This window comes from Micropterus dolomieu, linkage group LG16, assembly GCF_021292245.1.
Source record: "Micropterus dolomieu isolate WLL.071019.BEF.003 ecotype Adirondacks linkage group LG16, ASM2129224v1, whole genome shotgun sequence".
In the NCBI taxonomy this organism is placed as follows: domain Eukaryota; kingdom Metazoa; phylum Chordata; class Actinopteri; order Centrarchiformes; family Centrarchidae; genus Micropterus; species Micropterus dolomieu.
This window is the reverse complement of record NC_060165.1, coordinates 11,546,756-11,559,992: the sequence shown is the minus strand read 5'-3', so window position 1 is coordinate 11,559,992 and position 13,237 is coordinate 11,546,756. Positions and strand designations below refer to the sequence as shown.

Sequence of the window (13,237 nt, the reverse complement as noted above, 5' to 3'; positions counted from 1 at the left end):
GGGACCCGATGACCAGGATTTCTGTTTTGTCTGAGTTCAGCTGGAGGAAATTATTTGACATCCATTTTTTAACTTCACAAAGGCAGTTGTTAAGTGAACTCAGCATTCCAGGGTCTGTGGACCTGACGGGCAAGTATATTTGTGTGTCATCAGCATAAATATGAAAAGTAATACCATGTTTATGGATAATATGTCCAAAGGGAAGCAGATACAAGGAAAACAAAATGGGTCCTAAGACCGACCCCGAGGCACACCATATTTAACTGGACAGAACGAAGAGACATAGTTGTTTACAGACACGCAAAACTTCCTATTTGACAGGTAGGATGAAAACCATTCTAGGGCAGTACCAGAGATCCCCACCCAGTGCCTCAGTCTGTCTAACATGATGTTGTGATCAATGGTGTCATATAAGCGCATAATAGCTATAGCTGCTAGTGGTCTTGGAAACACCTGTTATACTGAGAAGGAAGAAGACAGAGGCGGGAAGAAGGATAAGACTATGGAGAGGTAATGTAACACACACACACACACACACACACACACACACACACACACACACACACACACACCCCAAGCTCCTCGTTCATGATTACACATACAAACATTCCAGTGGCCTTTGACCTGCCTGAGCAGCCTGTCCTCCAGTCAGTTGATTGGCAAGTTATTCACTGTGTTTTTACTAGAGCAAACGTTAATATGGGACCGTGCGTGTGTATATTTTGTGTATTTGCATGTGTATGTGTGTGTGAATTTGTGAGTCTGTGCCTGTGAAAGAGAAAGCTTAAGAGTTGAGTGTGTTTTTTTCTGGGCCCCTGTCAACCATGTTTCTGCAGGAACCACCGCTGAGTATTGTCTAGACGTGGCAGTCTGTGTACACAAGGGGGCTGAGCACACTCAAGAGAGGTTGGATGGAAGCATAAGAAATACTGTTGCTGGTCGCGGTAAAAGAAAACAATTCCACCACTGTTAACTTCATTTTACAGTATGTGCCTTATTTGCCTTTAAGTTGTCACATTCATGTGAATTTCCTCTGTTCAGCCTTTAGGATTTCCAGTGTTTTCTTAAGAGCTCCGACACATACATTGCAGGCATTTATTTAAGTGATTTATTTAACTGGTGCACCTAAGTGACGTTCATGGAGTAGGTGCACAAAGGCTCTTGGGTCGGTGACTGGTATTTTGATTTCAAGGATTGAAGCTAACAAGGGTGCAAAAGTTCAAAGCATCCCTTGAAATAATTTGAAAGGGGCTTTACCACATGAAATTCATGTGGATGAACTAATACTCATCAGAAAACACAGCTTTTTTGTTATCACTAGTTTTAAGAAAGCTATCTGTAAATGTAACTCATATAGTACCTTACTTTCATGAGAGATAAATGCCAACCCTCCCAACCCAAGATTTATGACAAATTCTCTCTCACACTTTTACTTTTCGTTATCACAACCTTTCTTTGGCACTGTGTAGCATGTATAAGGAGAGCTGTTCGCTCTTCTTTCTCCTCACTGATGGACAAGGTAATGCATTTTGTAAAATCTGCCATGTCAGTCAAGCACAGACTTAACTGATAATTGACAGGGGGCAGGGGCAAATAAAATTATGAATTAATGAAAACTGATGAGTATTAGTTCATGCCAAAGTGGCAAATTATTCTGTATTCTTTCCTGAGAATTAGTATTTAACGTAGAAATGCTGTTGCAGTGTACTTATTATTTTGTTATTTTCATTGTTTAAAAGTCAATAGAATGCAGGAAACAGTCTCTGAAACTCACATTTCTTGCTTTGGTTTCAAAATCCTCCCTATTTGAGGTTTCAGGTTGAAGAGTATGGGCTGGACACATGAGCCATCTGCAGAACTTGACCTGTGACCATTCCTTAAGGGACAGTGTCATTCAACAGTAAATCCAGTGGCTGCTCTGTCACCCATTTAAGGTGAACTCCAGTCAGCATCCCACATGTGAGAGGCCTGGATGTGGAAAATACACTGACCTGATAACTGCAGCTGAGCTATTGACAAGTGGAAAGAAAAACAAAACAGCGTTGTGTCAAATGAGATTGATTAATGGGTAATGTCATTCTGCAGTGCTTTAGGAGCATCACTGGATCCTGCACATGTAGAACAGTTGGGTCCATAGGACAGAAAGAGAGCGTGTGAAAGTTGGATGAGACTTCCCATGATCAATCTACGATGTGTAACAAAAGTGACATAAATTCATTCACCCATTCAGAAACAAACACTGAAGTATTAAAAAAGGTTACGTATGTATTTAATTTTATTTTATGTACTAATGCCAACATCATAAAACCAAAGTTGCACTTGAAAGCCCCCCAGGTGTGAGTGTGTCCAGCTATGTGAGTGTGAATCAGATGCTGGTAAAAGAAATGGCATGCATGCTCAGTCAGCCTTCCCTGGTAAGGTCATGATCAAAGATTTGAAATCATAACATGACAGGTTTTGTATTGGGCTCATGTCTTTGAGCCCAATTATTTGAAATTGTGTCTTGTGCCCGAAATTGTGTGTCTTACTTTATGGACTTTAGGGCAACTGTGACACAATGTAGTTGCAACCAGGGTGGGAAAATTATGTTATAACTGTGAACCAAATGCTGGTGCATTTTTATCTCTGGCCATGAGTGAAGCACAAATCCAACACAGCTCCTTTATATAATAAAATAAATAAAAAGCCTTAAAACATCTGGCCGCTAAAATAGTGGCTGTCGACTTTGGGATCTGACCACTCACTGTGTCCACTCAGTGGAAAAACCTGATTTCCTGCCCGACTTGTGACCCAACGAACAACCCAACTTTTAACACACTCAGGCACAACACCAGCGGCCTCGTGGTAAACTGCCTGCACATGAGCAATTAATGGGTTACTTGCTACAACTGGGAATTTTTCTCACACTGTAAAAGTTAAGACAAAAAAAAACCTGTTAAACCCTAGCCTGGGTACAGTGAAGAATCTGTGGACAGGCTGCAAAGCCCAGGGAGGTGAAAGAAAGCTCATTATTTTTAATGGCGTCTCTCCACTTGTTGAGAGAGAGAGAGAGAGAGAGAGAGAGAGAGAGAGAGAGAGAGAGAGAGAGAGAGAGAGAGAGAGAGAGACCATAATACTAACTAAACTAGCTCCAGACTGCAACACTAAAACCTTGTTGAAGTGTATGCAAACATGCACACCCTTTCTGTCATAGAAAAAACAAAAACATGGATTGCAGTGTTTTTCCATTGCCATAAATTGTCGACTGACAAAATACATTTTGTCTGCCTTTTAAATGAATTTAGCATATAGGAATACTGTAAGTTATATACACTAAACATAAACAAACATTTAAAAATAAAATACAAGTGTCAGATTAGAAGAGCAATACCACTCTCGTGTTTCTACATTACAACTAGAGCCAGAAAAGGTTTAGCATAGCTTAGCTTAAAGAGTGGAAACAGGGCGAAACAGCTAGCCTGCCTCTGTCCAAAGTTAAAATGTGTTGATTATAAAAATTTGGAGGTGCTGGTCAACCCCTTCTCCCTCCCTGACTCCTCACATATGGACACGTGGTCAAGACCCATCGGCGTCAGTTTGTAAGGCACTGGGGATCCTTACAGCGTCATCGGGGGCGGAGCTAGACTGTCAGCACAGTGGGGGCGGAGCTTCATCGTGGGCCCACCTGCTACAAAGTCATATTAACCAAGTTTACAGGACCCCAGACTCACTCCGAAAGTCCACAGAGTCTGTCTGCTTCGCTGCTGCCGGAACAGCCATTCTACTAAATGTTTTTTCTTACACCAGCAGCGCTGCAGTGTGTCCACAGACTGAGTGTGTCCAGGAAGCGTCCCAGCGTCAAGCAGCACAGTGCAGATGAACCGGGCAGGAAGTCAGACACAGAAACGGCAGAGAATTCGGTCAATTTTCAAAATAAAATACCCGTTACAGACTTCTGATCGTATATCAACAATAAATACAGTTAAATCAGACAAAAAAGAAACATTTTTATTCTGAAATGCTCCGTGTGGTAGTTGCTAGGTGCACAAGTAGCATGTAGCTGCAGTACCAGAGGATGCAGTTTCAGGACCACAATCCTAGGATCGGAACTGCAATTCCAGGACCCTTGTTTACTTTGATACTGCCAGCTAGCTGACTGGCTAGCTAGCTATGTTACTCCTGACAGCCCCCCGAAGCCAATTACCCTTACCACAACCACCGCCGAGTGTGTGCCTAAACCTAAGTTATTGATTACTGTATATGCATGTTGACCGGTTAACCTCACGGCTAACGTGCTAGCAGACAGAGTTAACCTCCTTCGTGTTGCCGTGTATTACCACCACCTCTCCAATAGATGGCGCTGTCGCAAAAGAACTAGGGTCCTAGAACTGCGGTCCCAGGATTACGGGGGTCCAGTACTGCAGCTTCACACTATTGAGATGCACCCGTCAAGACAAGAAACGAAAGCGATCCACAGAGAGCTTTGAAGAATGTAATAGAAGCTCAAAAAGGACAATTAAAAACAAGTCATTAGCGTGGGGCAGGCTACACGCTTCGCTGCTGAAACACTTCTGAGAGGCTTCCAGAGGAAGCTGATGCCATAAATAAACCGCTGCGCAGTCTACGTCCGTCCCTCAGAATTCCTATGATGCATTAGGGTGAAGGGAGTTTTGTTAAAATGTGCTATAAGTTTGCCATTTGTTTGAAATACAAATGTTGCTTTATGATTTCTGTTTATTAAAACGTGTCTTCTTAGAATCTGGTGTGTTTGTTGGTAGTTGTCCTTCTTGTGGTGGTTTACCATTGAAACCATGAGTGAAGGGACTGTTTCGTTTGATAAGAGCTGCTGAATTCTCCCAGTACATCGTATCGTCATATACTGTTGTTGTTTGTTCGTATTCGCTATAATCAGCTGAGCTAAACTTCACAGTCCACGTAGTGGGCCCCCTACCAGTGTGGGCCCTGGGTCAGCCGCACCCATGCTACCTTCGCTTATGAGCGTCATAGTTCAATGCATTGGGGGAAGCCCTGTAGCTCAGTTTGTGATGGTAAAGGTAGGTATATGATATTTAACAGAAAATGATGACTAAGGAGGTGGTTGGGGTGGATGGAGGACCAGAACTCTGACTTTGAACCAGGAGACTGGGGTTTGTGTCCTGTGTGAAACAAATAGTTAACATTAAAAAATTTTATTTAAGTTATGTAAATTGCTTAAGTTACTCAAGTGACATAAGTTAACTTACGTGTTAACTGACCTACGTAGTTATTTTAACCCAAACCGTGATCTTTTCTAAACCTTAACCATGTAGTTTTGTTGCCTTAACCTAACCCAGTACTTTTGAGCCTAAACCTAACCAAAATGGTGATGTTTCGAAACGCTAGAATTTTATTTTGAAAGTCTGACCGGACTGGACATATTTATTGTTGTTAACTTTACCAAACGTTGCATATTTGTTGTTGCTAAGCATTGCTAACTTGACCGCAGAGCCTTAAAATGACGTAAAAGGGCTACCCAGGGTGCAAAGGGACACCAAATGGCCAGTGAGAATGTGTTGTGCTGGTAGGTGGATTTAAAAAAACATTTTGTTTAATATTTTAATATTAAGACTAGTTGTGGTTTAATGGTCGCGCTAGATTTATTTCTATGGCCAGGAGCAATGACTTCCTAGCCTCGCATCGCATGACTAATTCACAAATGCGTATTATTCTGTAATCTCTCAGTTCATTTTCGATTTGCAAGTGGGGTTGTTAGCGGGCTGTGTTCAAGCAGGGAAAAAAAGGTGGCTTGGTCACAGACTTTCTGAAAGTACAGCTAAACAGTACACTAACATGTGTTTCTGAAAACATTTGAGGTGGGAAATAGGCATTGCATGGCCCAACCAGATCACAGATGGGTGGAAACCTGTCTGAATGGGAGATGGGCCAGACCTGTCTACCAGAGCAAGTGAAACATCAGCGCAGTAGATTTGTCTGGTTCCCAGGCTAGTTACTTCCTGGAGTCTCCACTGGTTGCCTGGCGATCTCATGTTGACAGTAGGCTCCAGGATGTTACTGCACCTGGGCCACGAAACGTGTGTATTCAGACAGAAAGCGAAGCAAATTTTCACCTTGCATCATTTAAACTTATTTGACTGCTGGGCCTTTTGCGCAGTCTGTGTTAATTTGTCCCAGACGTTAGCTAGCTAGTGCGTATGGGAGTGTGACTTTGTGTGTGTGTGTTTGTGGCAGCTCCGCCTCTGGAAAAAAACTCCAGTTCTTTCAGTCATTTTCTTCTTGTCTCGGTACATTTATAAAGTAGATTCATAAAGCCCTGGGAAAATGTTTTTTCCAACCTTTGCCTCAGTTTGCATTGCTCGAGGCGAATGTGCATGTAATCATTACGCCCACTCGTGTCTTTTCATTGATTTTACATGCAACTGTGCCACCTCTAAAATTTGCCTTGCGTTCTGTCTGAACACACCTTTACTTAGGGCAGGCTAGCAGTTTCCCACTGATTCCAGTCTTTATGCTAAGCTAACAGTCATGAGAGTTGTACAGACAAGAAATAAGTGTGTGTGTATCAAAAAATGTACTCACACACACACACACACACACACACACACACACACGCCTTGAGAGGCGCATAGCTGAAGTTTGACATCCTGTATCCTTTCATTGCTATCAACATACTTCTTTAACATCAATCAGTGTCTCTGTGGTGTAGCTGGTATGGAGCCTGACTGTAGTCCTGTAATTACCTTCTTGGTTAAATCCCAGCTGTGTGTGTGAGTGCATTTACAAAATAGGTCGACGTGTGTGTGTTCATGGACCGATAGGAATGAAAATGGGAGGCAGGCCACTTCGGAGCAGCTGCACCGGTGCCTCTGTTGGGTTCAGTGCCCAAGGAGGAGAGAGAGAGAGTCCTGTCCTCACGGTGATTGATGGAGCAACTTCCTGTCATTGGTAGGGGTTACTGAGGAGCTCTGAGGGACCATCGTTATTTCCTGATGCTCTTAAATATCCTGCTCCAAGCCACCCTACCCCCCTCTTCATCTTTTTCACTTTCTCAGTCCTTCACCCTCCTCTCTGGGAAGCCCCCTGCCCCGTTCTCCTCACTCTCCCTCTTGTTTTTACAAAGGAATGGCAGATGTTGTTTAAATATGGCCGGCTGATATCGCCATACACTAAATTATCTACACAGAATCTCACATCCAGTCATGCTTAGACCATTAGATAATATGCTGAGGAAAGTAAAAGCACTATTTATCAGAGATGTAAGTTAACAGACATATGTTAGCCTGCTAAAATTGGATATGGCACATAGTTAATGCTGCTCTCTCTATGTCTATACAAACAGTCAGGCATCAGGCCAATGGTACATATATCTCGGCCATGTTTGTCCACTCCCTGTCTTTTTACTTATTTTGATCTTGGTTCTCCTTCTCTCTATTTGTTTCTCATCCTACTCTTCCCCACCCCCCCTTTTCTGTCTCATATCTACACTGTAAAAAAAAAGCTTAAAGAAATAGTTTGACACTTTGGGAAATAGACTTATTGACTTTCTTAGTTAGGAGATTGATACCAAGTGTCTGTATGCTAAATATTAAGCTATAGACAGGTGGAGGTTAACTTAATAAAGTGGAAGAAGGGTTTCATGGGAGTTTATATGCTGGACCATGTCTTGGCCTGGCACAGTGACTTTTTTTTACTGCAGTACGGATTAAACAAACTAGATGCTAGCATATTAATAAGTGAGGTATGAATTCAAACCAAATAAGTCATTAGCAGCTGGGTTATGCGGTGGTGTATGTGGGCGTTTGGTGGGCGTGTTTGTTAAGTTCTAGAGCACAAATAATCAGAAAATAATGTATTTTCTGATTCACTGGCTTTCTTGCTACTGGTGCTCCCTCTCCTTATTAATTCTCTAGGTCGCTCCCACCGCTGTGTTTTTGCCACAGGTCGCTGGGCCAAATGAATGGGGGGGACTGGCGTTTTTGCCGCAGCACCTGATTTGGTTTGAATTCTGGCAGAGCCAGGCTAGCTGCTTCCCCCTGCTGCCAGTTATATAGGCGAAGCTCAGGTATTCGTCTCCTCCTGGCTTCATTATTAAGGCATATAGACATGAAGTTATTCATGTGACATATATTTCCCGAATGTCAAACTATTCTTTTTGACAAATAATTCAAACTCATAATCAGTCTCTTAGGCCCGATCCACACCACTGCGTTTTTGTTGTAAAACGCAGACCTTTTGCTACGTTTGCACCTCCCTTTCAGACTAAAACGGCAACAACAAATACCTAAAATGGAGAAGTTTGAAAATGGTGCCGACCCCATTTTTTGTTTCAAAACTCCGGAGAGCGTTTTAGTGGGGACGGGCAAAAACGGACTTTAGACCCTCACGTTTGGCTCTCTGATTGGGTCTCATAAGTCATGCAAAGTAGTAACACATTGCTACTTAAATACCAACTGTGGCTCAGGAGAGAGCAGGTTGCCCATTAATCGGAAGGTTGGCGGTTCAATCCCCAGCTTATCCAAGCTGCATGTCGAAGTGTCCTTGGGCAAGATACTGAACCCCGAATTGCCCCTGGTGGCTGTGAATATTAGTTTCTGTTTGAGCACTTAGGCTCAGTGAATGAATGGTGAATGCAGATTTAGTGTAAAAGCGCTGTGAGTGATTGAAAAGACTAGAAAGGTGCTATACAAATATGAAGCATTTACATTTAAAATATTTTGTGCTGTGCAAATAACACTATATCCTACACTTGTACTTGCGATGACTTACAGTCTGTTTTCCACCTCCACCGCCCCTTTTAACTCCCGTGTTACATTCAGTAATAGTCCCAACTCATTATTGGTCCATGACAAAAAAATATCTGGTGCAGTTCTTCGTCTGTACTTTATTCTTTTGCCAAATCTTACCCAGTGTACATGAATGGCCACTTCATGTGCGTTTTCAGTTGTTTTAGTATAGACGGAGATCAATTCGGATACGCAGCTAAAAGAGAGAGATCGTATTTGTTTTAAAACTGTTTTTAAACTAAAACCCTATTCACTTGTTATGTTGATGAAAATAATGCTGCCTGAAGAACAGCTCTGATTCGAAGTTCTTTATAGTTCTTTAGTGAAAATCCTGATAAATTATCATTGTTGGTTGAGTCTGAAGACAGTTTGAGGATGAAAAAAAATTGGTAGGGGTTTTTGCCTTAAAAAAGGTTCATTCCTGGAAGGTGGAAATAAGTTCAGAAAATGATGGCATGTTTGTGAAAATGGTTTACATACATCTAAATAACTAGAGCTAAACATGCAAGACCACCAGCATTTTGTTTCAAGAGTCAATAAAATCGACACTGCACTCCTAACCACAAAATATAATACTCCATTCAAACCTCCATACTTTGCTTTATTGGCAGATTCCACATGTCTGAGAAATTCACAAATAGCCTCTGTCTTCCAGTTAACGTGCTCACTCCAGGCAAACTGAGCATCACTTGGCTGGTCTGTAAACGCAAATTACACTAACTGCAAGTGACGAGGGCTGAGACAGAGGGAGAGAAGACAAAAAAACAAAGGGGTTGAGATGCAACAACACAAAAGTACAAAATGTGCAACAGTTCAATGTCTAATTAAATTTAGTATGAGGGGAATTTGCCAAGAATGGAGCCATTGTTTGAGGGCATCTGGAAAAGCCTGACATGCATCTGTGCGTGTGGTTCTTTTTAAAAACCGTTGTTCTGCAGAGGAAATGGATTTGGTTCACTTAGGTGGAGAAAAAAGAGAAAAACCATTCATCATAAATGAACATGTAAAACACTGTATTTATGGCATGTTGAGTAGAAACAACTGAGTACAACAGATGGGATGATATGCGGTTGGTTTTGGAATAAAACAGTTCAGGCCACACAGTGAGAAACTGATATGAATATTGCTTTTTGGAGATGGTTGAAATGATAAAACACAACTGCTCTGTTGCTACATAAGAGTGTCATACCATGACTGATTCAAAACACCTCAGCCATTTTCCCTTTATTGCCGAAATGTCTTATCAACTGCTTGCTATGATTTGTGTAAATACACAGGCTCAATGGACCGCCATGACCTCTTTTTATTCACTGACATGGTTCTTTGGAGGAGCACAAAGCCTGCATGTCTCCCTGATCTACTATAAGAGTTCAGCACATTTAGATAGGAACATGAAAACAATTTATTAACAAATGGATTCATGTCCCATGTCAACCTGTCAAAAGACGAGGTTTCATTGGAGGGCGAGTGCAGGGGTCTTGATGTTTGAGTTAGAGTAGTCACACTTTAAAGTATGTTTAGGAGAAATGCCGTGGAGGTAAACTCACTTATCTAGCTTGAGAAATGCTCATGATAGCAGGCCACAGAAAGTGTTTCTCAAACGGCTTGTAAAATAATAAACATAAAATGCAAGGATGAGTCATGGTCTGGATAAGCCGCTCAGCTGAGCGCTGAAAGTGTTTCCCGTGTTAAGACAAGGCTTTAGTTCATTTATCTACTTGCATTACTCCAGAAAGTCCTCAGTGGGAAATTAAGTCTTACCATGAAAAAGCAGATAAGATGATTAAATTAATGCATTTTTTTAGATGGAGAAAAACTAGATCAAGGTTGAGAAGAAATGAAGAGTCCTTTCCAAGATGATGTTTGTTGTTTTTAGTCAGGCTAGAAGCGCTTTGACAGTTTTGGTCGGTCAGGTGATTCACCACTTTCATCTAGACTGAAATCTCAACAACTATTGGATGGATTGCCATGATATTTGGTACAGACATTCATGGTACCCAGAGGATGAATTCTACTGACTTTTGTCATCCCCTTACGTTTACTTTAGCGACACCAGCATATCTCAATATCTAATCAACAGATTGGCACAACGTTTGGTACCCAGGAGTATCCATGTGGGTGATCCCCTGACCTTTCTTCTAAGACCACCATGGGGTTGACCCTTGTGGTTTTGAGTAAAATGTCTCAACATCCATTGGGTGGATTGTCATCCAATCATATTCCCCTCAAGCTGAATTCTAATAACTTTGGTGACTGTCACTGAGCCACTAGCATGGCTGTAGACTCTTGGTCTTGTTGTATGAGCTGCTGTATCAGTCTATATAACTCCAACCATGCATCCAATCTTTTGTTTCTGCAGGTCTCGGTCACACTGGCAAACTACCCGGGTGTGAAATTCATCAGCCTATTTCAAAGTGCCGTTCAATTCTACTACTTTGTACAGCATGGCGGTGGAAAAAGCTGCTCATATTGTGTTAGCAATAGCCAGGATTTCAGGAATGACTCAGGGCTGAAGCTCTTGATTCTTTCCGTTTTGTTGTGAAGTCTATGTGATTTATCAAGATAAGGGCTAGGTAGATGTGGACCTAGTATAGCTGATTCCCTACAGGAGTCATCGCCTACATCTAAGGAATGTTTTCTTTTTTAATGCAAAATCCATCATAGCAGATGAAGGAAAATATTCTTGTGCGTCTTCTTGTGCAGATTCTGACAAATACATCTGAACATCTGATGGGGTATATATTGTGGAATAAAAAAGGTTTCCACACTTCTGTCACATCTGGGTTACTGCATCAACATTTTTCATGTGCTTTCTTCAGAGGAGGAGAGAAAGGGAAATGACCCTACTTGGGTATATTTAGACTCGATTGTTAAGGAAACATTATCTAAACGATATGGCTGATAAGGGTTTGAAAAAGCAAACAGTGTGCAATTATGTAAGTAAGCAATTATGTAACTCGCCTCTTTAATTCTGCTCTCCTGTGAGCAGCTCAATTGGGATTAGCTGTGTGGAAGGCCTCATAGTGACCAAAGGATCAAGAAATAGGTGAACATGTATATTGCTAACATGTTGAAGTATTTTTGTCTGTATGGTTTCTCTATGGTTGGTTGGTCTCTATTCTTGTGACAAGTTCTCTTTGTCTCTGTTTTTGTCTCACTTTAGATGTTTCTTCTTTCTGTTCTTTGTGTTTGTGTTTTTTTCTATTGCTCCTGCTTTTTCCTCTACTCTCTGTAAATGAGTGACTGAGTAGACTTTGAATGGCTTTTTAAGAAAGCCACACCTGTCACAGAACAAAACACTGCAGCGACCAGACAGAGACTGAACAGAAACAGCAAACATATATACACAGGGTTAACGAGCAGGGCAGGGGCAACACAGGTGACAGAGATGAGGCTAACGAGACAAAGGTAGGCAGAGAGACAGCAGGGGAAAACAGACAGACAGGTTGCAAAACACAAGGCAAGAATCTAACTGGAACTCAAAACACAGAACACAAGCAGACAGATCACAAATAACCAACAGGGAAACAGAGTGGACTGGGATCAGACAAAAACACAGAGCAGATCGACATCACGCAGGCAGTGGAAAACAACTAACTAACTAACAAACAAACACCGGCCATATTGAACCCAAAACTAAAGACAAAGCTGAAACCCAAGACAGACTAAATAACAGATACAGAAAAGACTAAAATAACAAAACTGAGAATAAACTAAACAAAGCAGGCAGGCACACAGCGTGACAAGACCTCTGTGGTTTGGAGAGCAGGGGATGGTCAGGCAGGCTGGGTTCAAGGTATTGTCACACATCTGCATTAGGCAACTACAAAGTGGACATTATCATTCCTCTTAGACATCTAAGATGAAATGTTTGACTTCATTATGTGTTCACATGGATTTATTTTAATGTAAGTATTCAGTAATAAGATATCAGGCAGTAATTTCTGCAAAATAAGATTTGGAAATGATTTTTCGATGGATGTCGTTGGGTTGTACCCCATGAATTGTCAAGCTGCTTTGCTTGGATATACATTTTTTCAATACTTTAAGTAATACTTACTTCCTCTTATTAATATTTTTATATTTAGAAACTAATATGTAATGTGAAAAGGGTCGCTCATAGAGATTAAACCACAGATAATTATTACCTGACATCTTTGGGCTCACTGTTTTGGTTTGACAGTCCACAACTTTACGGTTTTGATTCACTCTTATTGTTCTCAGTGTTGTTTTCGCCACATAAGGCACCTGTTTTTAGTTAAAAAAAAAAAAGCTCTAAAACCCAACGCTACTAGCTGGCATTAAACGACAGATTGACAAAGTTAGCAACTTGCTAGTGAACATAGTGGAACATTTAGTTGCTAAAAAGCGATATATTTCCCTCAGGAGTTGGTGAAGACCAAAACAAGGATAGTGAATATTGGATTTACATTCTCCTGGTGGCCAGAAAAACAACTCAAGAACAAGAATGAAAGCTA

At 41.4% G+C, this 13,237-nt stretch overlaps 1 long non-coding RNA gene across 1 annotated transcript; it reads left to right on the top strand.

Moving 5' to 3' along the window:
* Positions 1-380: 380 nt before the first annotated feature.
* LOC123984619 lies at positions 381-2,144 on the top strand. The gene is made up of 3 exons (XR_006828466.1): positions 381-510; positions 837-985; positions 1,812-2,144. It is a non-coding gene; the product is annotated as an uncharacterized LOC123984619 (long non-coding RNA).
* Positions 2,145-13,237: the final 11,093 nt, after the last annotated feature.